The 10,000-nt window shown below is 52.2% G+C and overlaps 1 protein-coding gene, 12 non-coding genes and 3 pseudogenes across 13 annotated transcripts in view; all 16 read left to right on the forward strand.

Annotated features, from left to right (window-relative positions):
- LOC138242514 (zinc finger protein 135-like) overlaps positions 1-10,000 on the forward strand; it is a 446,217-nt gene that overhangs the window by 207,839 nt on the left and 228,378 nt on the right. The window lies entirely within an intron of this gene.
- Positions 470-588, forward strand: LOC138217697 (5S ribosomal RNA). Its single transcript, XR_011181409.1, has one exon. It is a non-coding gene; the product is annotated as a 5S ribosomal RNA (ribosomal RNA).
- Positions 1,126-1,244, forward strand: LOC138245046 (5S ribosomal RNA). Its single transcript, XR_011193662.1, has one exon. It is a non-coding gene; the product is annotated as a 5S ribosomal RNA (ribosomal RNA).
- LOC138219198 (5S ribosomal RNA) lies at positions 1,782-1,899 on the forward strand (annotated as a pseudogene).
- Positions 2,437-2,555, forward strand: LOC138245137 (5S ribosomal RNA). Its single transcript, XR_011193751.1, has one exon. It is a non-coding gene; the product is annotated as a 5S ribosomal RNA (ribosomal RNA).
- Positions 3,093-3,211, forward strand: LOC138244763 (5S ribosomal RNA). Its single transcript, XR_011193378.1, has one exon. It is a non-coding gene; the product is annotated as a 5S ribosomal RNA (ribosomal RNA).
- On the forward strand, positions 3,749-3,867 carry LOC138217212 (5S ribosomal RNA). Its single transcript, XR_011180924.1, has one exon. It is a non-coding gene; the product is annotated as a 5S ribosomal RNA (ribosomal RNA).
- LOC138218046 (5S ribosomal RNA) lies at positions 4,405-4,523 on the forward strand (annotated as a pseudogene).
- Positions 5,061-5,179, forward strand: LOC138244004 (5S ribosomal RNA). Its single transcript, XR_011192618.1, has one exon. It is a non-coding gene; the product is annotated as a 5S ribosomal RNA (ribosomal RNA).
- LOC138218787 (5S ribosomal RNA) lies at positions 5,716-5,834 on the forward strand (annotated as a pseudogene).
- LOC138245451 (5S ribosomal RNA) lies at positions 6,372-6,490 on the forward strand. The gene has a single exon (XR_011194061.1). It is a non-coding gene; the product is annotated as a 5S ribosomal RNA (ribosomal RNA).
- On the forward strand, positions 7,028-7,146 carry LOC138244005 (5S ribosomal RNA). The gene has a single exon (XR_011192619.1). It is a non-coding gene; the product is annotated as a 5S ribosomal RNA (ribosomal RNA).
- Positions 7,684-7,802, forward strand: LOC138216980 (5S ribosomal RNA). The gene has a single exon (XR_011180693.1). It is a non-coding gene; the product is annotated as a 5S ribosomal RNA (ribosomal RNA).
- LOC138244007 (5S ribosomal RNA) lies at positions 8,340-8,458 on the forward strand. The gene has a single exon (XR_011192621.1). It is a non-coding gene; the product is annotated as a 5S ribosomal RNA (ribosomal RNA).
- Positions 8,996-9,114, forward strand: LOC138244008 (5S ribosomal RNA). Its single transcript, XR_011192622.1, has one exon. It is a non-coding gene; the product is annotated as a 5S ribosomal RNA (ribosomal RNA).
- On the forward strand, positions 9,652-9,770 carry LOC138216508 (5S ribosomal RNA). The gene has a single exon (XR_011180220.1). It is a non-coding gene; the product is annotated as a 5S ribosomal RNA (ribosomal RNA).

Below are 10,000 nucleotides of genomic sequence, written 5' to 3' on the forward strand. Positions count from 1 at the left end.
TTGTCCGTCTGTTTATTTGTCAGCTTTGGCGAGACACGGGTGCTTGTGTATTAGCGTGAGCGTTTTTTATTCTGATCAGGAACAGTTTAACAAGTCCGCAAAGGATCGAGGAAAGGTTTATCGCCAGCTGAAAAGAGACACAGCGCTTCGGCTGTGGAGACTTGTTCGGCTGGCGTTCGGAGAGTCGCGTTTTTCAGAATTGTATTGAGATCGTTTTCAACAGAGCTCAGATGTCAAAGCACAGCAGCAGCTCTCCACAGCGATCCTCTATAGCGCCCTTTCTCCCGCAGCTCCGTCCTCATTGGAAGGAAGCAAGAGTGAAAGGCTGAAGTGAAATAGAGCGGGGATGAAGGCAGTGAAGAGAGAGAACGTGGAAAAAAGAGAAAAACGCAAGGGAAAAAAGCAGCGTCGTAAAAGAGGTGACGGAGCTGTCCTCTCAATAAGAAGGGTGCCAGCGAGCCTTGCTTTCGCTTACGGCCACACCCCCTTGAGCACGCCTGATTTCGTCTGATTTCGGAAGCTAAACAGGGATGGGCCTGGTTAGTACTTGGATGGGAGACCGCCTGGGAATACCAGGTGCTGTAAGCTTTTAAGCGCAGGAGGCGCCCTATCCCCGCTCGCTGGCTCATTCCCCTGTTCACACGTGCAGTGCGGCTTGTCTGTCTGTTTATTTTTCAGCTTTGGCGAGACACGGGTGCTTGTGTATTAGCGTGAGCGTTTTTTATTCTGATCAGGAACAGTTTAACAAGTCCGCAAAGGATCAAGGAAAGGTTTATCGCCAGCTGAAAAGAGACACAGCGCTTCGGCTGTGGAGACTTGTTCGGCTGGCGTTCGGAGAGTCGCGTTTTTCAGAATTGTATTGAGATCGTTTTCCACAGAGCTCAGATGTCAAAGCACAGCAGCAGCTCTCCACAGCGGTCCTCTATAGCGCCTTTTCTCCCGCAGCTCCGTCCTCATTGGAAGGAAGCAAGAGTGAAAGGCTGAAGTGAAATAGAGCGGGGACGAAGGCAGTGAAGAGAGAGAACGTGGGAAGAAGAGAAAAACGCAAGGGAAAAAAAGCAGCGTCGTAAAAGAGGTGACGGAGCTGTCCTCTCAATAAGAAGGGTGCCAGCGAGCCTTGCTCTCGCTTACGGCCACACCCCCTTGAGCACGCCTGATCTCGTCTGATCTCGGAAGCTAAACAGGGATGGGCCTGGTTAGTACTTGGATGGGAGACCGCCTGGGAGTACCAGGTGCTGTAAGCTTTTAAGCGCAGGAGGCGCCCTATCCCCGCTCGCTCGCTCATTCCCCTGTTCACACGTGCAGTGCGGCTTGTCCGTCTGTTTATTTGTCAGCTTTGGCGAGACACGGGTGCTTGTGTATTAGCGTGAGCGTTTTTTATTCTGATCAGGAACAGTTTAACAAGTCCGCAAAGGATCGAGGAAAGGTTTATCGCCAGCTGAAAAGAGACACAGCGCTTCGGCTGTGGAGACTTGTTCGGCTGGCGTTCGGAGAGTCGCGTTTTTCAGAATTGTATTGAGATCGTTTTCAACAGAGCTCAGATGTCAAAGCACAGCAGCAGCTCTCCACAGCGATCCTCTATAGCGCCCTTTCTCCCGCAGCTCCGTCCTCATTGGAAGGAAGCAAGAGTGAAAGGCTGAAGTGAAATAGAGCGGGGATGAAGGCAGTGAAGAGAGAGAACGTGGGAAGAAGAGAAAAACGCAAGGGAAAAAAAGCAGCGTTGTAAAAGAGGTGATGGAGCTGTCCTCTCAATAAGAAGGGTGCCAGCGAGCCTTGCTCTTCCTTGCGGCCACACCCCCTTGAGCACGCCTGATCTCGTCTGATCTCGGAAGCTAAATAGGGATGGGCCTGGTTAGACTTGGATGGGAGACCGCCTGGGAATACCAGATGCTGTAAGCTTTTAAGCGCAGGAGGCGCCCTATCCCCGCTCGCTCGCTCATTCCCCTGTTCACACGTGCAGTGCGGCTTGTCCGTCTGTTTATTTGTCAGCTTTGGCGAGACACGGGTGCTTGTGTATTAGCGTGAGCGTTTTTTATTCTGATCAGGAACAGTTTTACAAGTCCGCAAAGGATCGAGGAAAGGTTTATCGCCAGCTGAAAAGAGACACAGCGCTTCGGCTGTGGAGACTTGTTCGGCTGGCGTTCGGAGAGTCGCGTTTTTCAGAATTGTATTGAGATCGTTTTCCACAGAGCTCAGATGTTAAAGCACAGCAGCAGCTCTCCACAGCGATCCTCTATAGCGCCCTTTCTCCCGCAGCTCCGTCCTCATTGGAAGGAAGCAAGAGTGAAAGGCTGAAGTGAAATAGAGCGGGGACGAAGGCAGTGAAGAGAGAGAACGTGGGAAGAAGAGAAAAACGCAAAGGAAAAAAAGCAGCGTCGTAAAAGAGGTGACGGAGCTGTCCTCTCAATAAGAAGGGTGCCAGCGAACCTTGCTCTTGCTTATGGCCACACCCCCTTGAGCACGCCTGATCTCGTCTGATCTCGGAAGCTAAACAGGGATGGGCCTGGTTAGTACTTGGATGGGAGACCGCCTGGGAATACCAGGTGCTGTAAGCTTTTAAGCGCAGGAGGCGCCCTATCCCTGCTCGCTCGCTCATTCCCCTGTTCACACGTGCAGTGCGGCTTGTCCGTCTGTTTATTTGTCAGCTTTGGCGAGACACGGGTGCTTGTGTATTAGCGTGAGCGTTTTTTATTCTGATCAGGAACAGTTTTACAAGTCCGCAAAGGATCGAGGAAAGGTTTATCGCCAGCTGAAAAGAGACACAGCGCTTCGGCTGTGGAGACTTGTTCGGCTGGCGTTCGGAGAGTCGCGTTTTTCAGAATTGTATTGAGATCGTTTTCCACAGAGCTCAGATGTCAAAGCACAGCAGCAGCTCTCCACAGCGATCCTCTATAGCGCCCTTTCTCCCGCAGCTCCGTCCTCATTGGAAGGAAGCAAGAGTGAAAGGCTGAAGTGAAATAGAGCGGGGACGAAGGCAGTGAAGAGAGAGAACGTGGGAAGAAGAGAAAAACGCAAGGGAAAAAAAGCAGCGTCGTAAAAGAGGTGACGGAGCTGTCCTCTCAATAAGAAGGGTGCCAGCGAGCCTTGCTCTCGCTTACGGCCACACCCCCTTGAGCACGCCTGATCTCATCTGATCTCGGAAGCTAAACAGGGATGGGCCTGGTTAGTACTTGGATGGGAGACCGCCTGGGAATACCAGGTGCTGTAAGCCTTTAAGCGCAGGAGGCGCCCTATCCCTGCTCGCTCGCTCATTCCCCTGTTCACACGTGCAGTGCGGCTTGTCCGTCTGTTTATTTGTCAGCTTTGGCGAGACGCGGGTGCTTGTGTATTAGCGTGAGCGTTTTTTATTCTGATCAGGAACAGTTTTACAAGTCCGCAAAAGATCGAAGAAAGGTTTATCGCCAGCTGAAAAGAGACACAGCGCTTCGGCTGTGGAGACTTGTTCGGCTGGCGTTCGGAGAGTCGCGTTTTTCAGAATTGTATTGAGATCGTTTTCCACAGAGCTCAGATGTCAAAGCACAGCAGCAGCTCTCCACAGCGATCCTCTATAGCGCCCTTTCTCCCGCAGCTCCGTCCTCATTGGAAGGAAGCAAGAGGGAAAGGCTGAAGTGAAATAGAGCGGGGACGAAGGCAGTGAAGAGAAAGAACGTGGGAAGAAGAGAAAAACGCAAGGGAAAAAGAGCAGCGTCGTAAAAGAGGTGACGGAGCTGTCCTCTCAATAAGAAGGGTGCCAGCGAGCCTTGCTCTCGCTTACGGCCACAGCCCCTTGAGCACGCCTGATCTCGTCTGATCTCGGAAGCTAAACAGGGATGGGCCTGGTTAGTACTTGGATGGGAGACCACCTGGGAATACCAGGTGCTGTAAGCTTTTAAGCGCAGGAGGCGCCCTATCCCCGCTCGCTCGCTCATTCCCCTGTTCACACGTGCAGTGCGCCTTGTCCGTCTGTTTATTTGTCAGCTTTGGCGAGACGCGGGTGCTTGTGTATTAGCGTGAGCGTTTTTTATTCTGATCATGAACATTTTTACAAGTCCGCAAAGGATCGAGGAAAGGTTTATCGCCAGCTGAAAAGAGACACAGCGCTTCGGCTGTGGAGACTTGTTCGGCTGGCGTTCGGAGAGTCGCGTTTTTCAGAATTGTATTGAGATCGTTTTCCACAGAGCTCAGATGTCAAAGCACAGCAGCAGCTCTCCACAGCGATCCTCTATAGCGCCCTTTCTCCCGCAGCTCCGTCCTCATTGGAAGGAAGCAAGAGTGAAAGGCTGAAGTGAAATAGAGCGGGGACGAAGGCAGTGAAGAGAGAGAACGTGGGAAGAAGAGAAAAACGCAAGGGAAAAAAAGCAGCGTCGTAAAAGAGGTGACGGAGCTGTCCTCTCAATAAGAAGGGTGCCAGCGAGCCTCGCTCTCGCTTACGGCCACACCCCCTTGAGCACACCTGATCTTGTCTGATCTCGGAAGCTAAACAGGGATGGGCCTGGTTAGTACTTGGATGGGAGACCGCCTGGGACTACCAGGTGCTGTAAGCTTTTAAACGCAGGAGGCGCCCTATCCCCGCTCGCTCGCTCATTCCCCTGTTCACACGTGCAGTGCGGCTTGTCCGTCTGTTTATTTGTCAGCTTTGGCGAGACACGGGTGCTTGTGTATTAGCGTGAGCTTTTTTTATTCTGATCAGGAACAGTTTTACAAGTCAGCAAAGGATCGAGGAAAGGTTTATCGCCAGCTGAAAAGAGACACAGCGCTTCGGCTGTGGAGACTTGTTCGGCTGGCGTTCGGAGAGTCGCGTTTTTCAGAATTGTATTGAGATCGTTTTCCACAGAGCTCAGATGTCAAAGCACAGCAGCAGCTCTCCACAGCGATTTTCTATAGCGCCCTTTCTCCCGCAGCTCCGTCCTCATTGGAAGGAAGCAAGAGTGAAAGGCTGAAGTGAAATAGAGCGGGGACGAAGGCAGTGAAGAGAGAGAACGTGGGAAGAAGAGAAAAACGCAAGGGAAAAAAAGCAGCGTCGTAAAAGAGGTGACGGAGCTGTCCTCTCAATAAGAAGGGTGCCAGCGAGCCTCGCTCTCGCTTACGGCCACACCCCCTTGAGCACGCCTGATCTCGTCTGATCTCGGAAGCTAAACAGGGATGGGCCTGGTTAGTACTTGGATGGGAGACCGCCTGGGAATACCAGGTGCTGTAAGCTTTTAAGCACAGGAGGCGTCCTATCCCCGCTCGCTCGCTCATTCCCCTGTTCACACGTGCAGTGCGGCTTGTCCGTCTGTTTATTTGTCAGCTTTGGCGAGACACGGGTGCTTGTGTATTAGCGTGAGCGTTTTTTATTCTGATCAGGAACAGTTTAACAAGTCCGCAAAGGATCGAGGAAAGGTTTATCGCCAGCTGAAAAGAGACACAGCGCTTCGGCTGTGGAGACTTGTTCGGCTGGGGTTCGGAGAGTCGCGTTTTTCAGAATTGTATTGAGATCGTTTTCCACAGAGCTCAGATGTCAAAGCACAGCAGCAGCTCTCCACAGCGATCCTCTATAGCGCCCTTTCTCCCGCAGCTCCGTCCTCATTGGAAGGAAGCAAGAGTGAAAGGCTGAAGTGAAATAGAGCGGGGACGAAGGCAGTGAAGAGAGAGAACGTGGAAAGAAGAGAAAAACGCAAGGGAAAAAAGCAGCGTCGTAAAAGAGGTGACAGAGCTGTCCTCTCAATAAGAAGGGTGCCAGCGAGCCTTGCTCTCGCTTACGGCCACACCCCCTTGAGCACGCCTGATCTTGTCTGATCTCTGAAGCTAAACAGGGATGGGCCTGGTTAGTACTTGGATAAGAGACCGCCTGGGAATACCAGGTGCTGTAAGCTTTTAAGCGCAGGAGGCGCCCTATCCCCGCTCGCTCGCTCATTCCCCTGTTCACACGTGCAGTGCGGCTTGTCCGTCTGTTTATTTGTCAGCTTTGGCGAGACACGGGTGCTTGTGTATTAGCGTGAGCGTTTTTTATTCTGATCAGGAACAGTTTAACAAGTCCGCAAAGGATCGAGGAAAGGTTTATCGCCAGCTGAAAAGAGACACAGCGCTTCGGCTGTGGAGACTTGTTCGGCTGGCGTTCGGAGAGTCGCGTTTTTCAGAATTGTATTGAGATCGTTTTCCACAGAGCTCAGATGTCAAAGCACAGCAGCAGCTCTCCACAGCGATCCTCTATAGCGCCCTTTCTCCCGCAGCTCCGTCCTCATTGGAAGGAAGCAAGAGTGAAAGGCTGAAGTGAAATAGAGCGGGGACGAAGGCAGTGAAGAGAGAGAACGTGGGAAGAAGAGAAAAACGCAAGGGAAAAAAAGCAGCGTCGTAAAAGAGGTGACGGAGCTGTCCTCTCAATAAGAAGGGTGCCAGCGAGCCTTGCTCTCGCTTACGGCCACACCCCCTTGACCACGCCTGATCTCATCTGATCTTGGAAGCTAAACAGGGATGGGCCTGGTTAGTACTTGGATGGGAGACCGCCTGGGAATACCAGGTGCTGTAAGCTTTTATGCGCAGGAGGCGCCCTATCCCCGCTCGCTCGCTCATTCCCCTGTTCACACGTGCAGTGCGGCTTGTCCGTCTGTTTATTTCTCAGCTTTGGCGAGACACGGGTGCTTGTGTATTAGCGTGAGCGTTTTTTATTCTGATCAGGAACAGTTTTACAAGTCCGCAAAGGATCGAGGAAAGGTTTATCGCCAACTGAAAAGAGACACAGCGCTTCGGCTGTGGAGACTTGTTCGGCTGGCGTTCGGAGAGTCGCGTTTTTCAGAATTGTATTGAGATCGTTTTCCACAGAGCTCAGATGTCAAAGCACAGCAGCAGCTCTCCACAGCGATCCTCTATAGCGCCCTTTCTCCCGCAGCTCCGTCCTCATTGGAAGGAAGCAAGAGTGAAAGGCTGAAGTGAAATAGAGCAGGGACGAAGGCAGTGAAGAGAGAGAACGTGGGAAGAAGAGAAAAACGCAAGGGAAAAAGAGCAGCGTCGAAAAAGAGGTGACGGAGCTGTCCTCTCAATAAGAAGGGTGCCAGCGAACCTTGCTCTCGCTTACGGCCACACCCCCTTGAGCACGCCTGATCTCGTCTGATCTCGGAAGCTAAACAGGGATGGGCCTGGTTAGTACTTGGATGGGAGACCGCCTGGGAATACCAGGTGCTGTAAGCTTTTAAGCGCAGGAGGCGCCCTATCCCCGCTCGCTCGCTCATTCCCCTGTTCACACGTGCAGTGCGGCTTGTCCGTCTCTTTATTTGTCAGCTTTGGCGAGACACGGGTGCTTGTGTATTAGCGTGAGCGTTTTTTATTCTGATCAGGAACAGTTTTACAAGTCCGCAAAGGATCGAGGAAAGGTTTATCGCCAGCTGAAAAGAGACACAGCGCTTCGGCTGTGGAGACTTGTTCGGCTGGCGTTCGGAGAGTCGCGTTTCTCAGAATTGTATTGAGATCGTTTTCCTCAGAGCTCAGATGTCAAAGCACAGCAGCAGCTCTCCACAGCGATCCTCTATAGCGCCCTTTCTCCCGCAGCTCCGTCCTCATTGGAAGGAAGCAAGAGTGAAAGGCTGAAGTGAAATAGAGCGGGGATGAAGGCAGTGAAGAGAGAGAACGTGGGAAGAAGAGAAAAACGCAAGGGAAAAAAAGCAGCGTCGTAAAAGAGGTGACGGAGATGTCCTCTCAATAAGAAGGGTGCCAGCGAGCCTTGCTCTCGTTTACGGCCACACCCCCTTGAGCACGCCTGGTCTCGTCTGATCTCGGAAGCTAAACAGGGATGGGCCTGGTTAGTACTTGGATGGGAGACCGCCTGGGAATACCAGGTGCTGTAAGCTTTTAAGCGCAGGAGGCGCCCTATCCCCGCTCGCTCGCTCATTCCCCTGTTCATACGTGCAGTGCGGCTTGTCCGTCTGTTTATTTGTCAGCTTTGGCGAGACACGGGTGCTTGTGTATTAGCGTGAGCGTTTTTTATTCTGATCAGGAACAGTTTAACAAGTCCGCAAAGGATCGAGGAAAGGTTTATCGCCAGCTGAAAAGAGACACAGCGCTTCGGCTGTGGAGACTTGTTCGGCTGGCGTTCGGAGAGTCGCGTTTTTCAGAATTGTATTGAGATCGTTTTCCACAGAGCTCAGATGTCAAAGCACAGCAGCAGCTCTCCACAGCGATCCTCTATAGCGCCCTTTCTCCCGCAGCTCCGTCCTCATTGGAAGGAAGCAAGAGTGAAAGGCTGAAGTGAAATAGAGCGGGGACGAAGGCAGTGAAGAGAGAGAACGTGGGAAGAAGAGAAAAACGCAAGGGAAAAAAAGCAGCGTCGTAAAAGAGGTGACGGAGCTGTCCTCTCAATAAGAAGGGTGCCAGCGAGCCTTGCTCTCGCTTACGGCCACACCCCCTTGAGCACGCCTGATCTCGTCTGATCTCGGAAGCTAAACAGGGATGGGCCTGGTTAGTACTTGGATGGGAGACCGCCTGGGAATACCAGGTGCTGTAAGCTTTTAAGCGCAGGAGGCGCCCTATCCCCGCTCGCTCGCTCATTCCCCTGTTCACACGTGCAGTGCGGCTTGTCCGTCTGTTTATTTGTCAGCTTTGGCGAGACACGGGTGCTTGTGTATTAGCGTGAGCGTTTTTTATTCTGATCAGGAACAGTTTAACAAGTCCGCAAAGGATCGAGGAAAGATTTATCGCCAGCTGAAAAGAGACACAGCGCTTCGGCTGTGGAGACTTGTTCGGCTGGCGTTCGGAGAGTCGCGTTTTTCAGAATTGTATTGAGATCGTTTTCCACAGAGCTCAGATGTCAAAGCACAGCAGCAGCTCTCCACAGCGATCCTCTATAGCGCCCTTTCTCCCGCAGCTCCGTCCTCATTGGAAGGAAGCAAGAGTGAAAGGCTGAAGTGAAATAGAGCGGGGACGAAGGCAGTGAAGAGAGAGAACGTGGGAAGAAGAGAAAAACGCAAGGGAAAAAAAGCAGCGTCGTAAAAGAGGTGACGGAGCTGTCCTCTCAATAAGAAGGGTGCCAGCGAGCCTTGCTCTCGCTTACGGCCACACCCCCTTGAGCACGCCTGATCTCGTCTGATCTCGGAAGCTAAACAGGGATGGGCCTGGTTAGTACTTGGATGGGAGACCGCCTGGGAATACCAGGTGCTGTAAGCTTTTAAGCGCAGGAGGCGCCCTATCCCCGCTCGCTCGCTCATTCCCCTGTTCACACGTGCAGTGCGGCTTGTCCGTCTGTTTATTTGTCAGCTTTGGCGAGACACGGGTGCTTGTGTATTAGCGTGAGCGTTTTTTATTCTGATCAGGAACAGTTTAACAAGTCCGCAAAGGATCGAGGAAAGATTTATCGCCAGCTGAAAAGAGACACAGCGCTTCGGCTGTGGAGACTTGTTCGGCTGGCGTTCGGAGAGTCGCGTTTTTCAGAATTGTATTGAGATCGTTTTCCACAGAGCTCAGATGTCAAAGCACAGCAGCAGCTCTCCACAGCGATCCTCTATAGCGCCCTTTCTCCCGCAGCTCCGTCCTCATTGGAAGGAAGCAAGAGTGAAAGGCTGAAGTGAAATAGAGCGGGGACGAAGGCAGTGAAGAGAGAGAACGTGGGAAGAAGAGAAAAACGCAAGGGAAAAAAAGCAGCGTCGTAAAAGAGGTGACGGAGCTGTCCTCTCAATAAGAAGGGTGCCAGCGAGCCTTGCTCTCGCTTACGGCCACACCCCCTTGAGCACGCCTGATCTCGTCTGATCTCGGAAGCTAAACAGGGATGGGCCTGGTTAGTACTTGGATGGGAGACCGCCTGGGAATACCAGGTGCTGTAAACTTTTAAGCGCAGGAGGCGCCCTATCCCCGCTCGCTCGCTCATTCCCCTATTCACACGTGCAGTGCGGCTTGTCCGTCTGTTTATTTGTCAGCTTTGTCGAGACACGGGTGCTTGTGTATTAGCGTGAGCGTTTTTTATTCTGATCAGGAACAGTTTAACAAGTCCGCAAAGAATCGAGGGAAGGTTTATCGCCAGCTGAATAGAGACACAGCGCTTCGGCTGTGGAGACTT

This window comes from Lepisosteus oculatus, chromosome 14 (genome assembly GCF_040954835.1).
Source record: "Lepisosteus oculatus isolate fLepOcu1 chromosome 14, fLepOcu1.hap2, whole genome shotgun sequence".
NCBI lineage: Eukaryota > Metazoa > Chordata > Actinopteri > Semionotiformes > Lepisosteidae > Lepisosteus > Lepisosteus oculatus.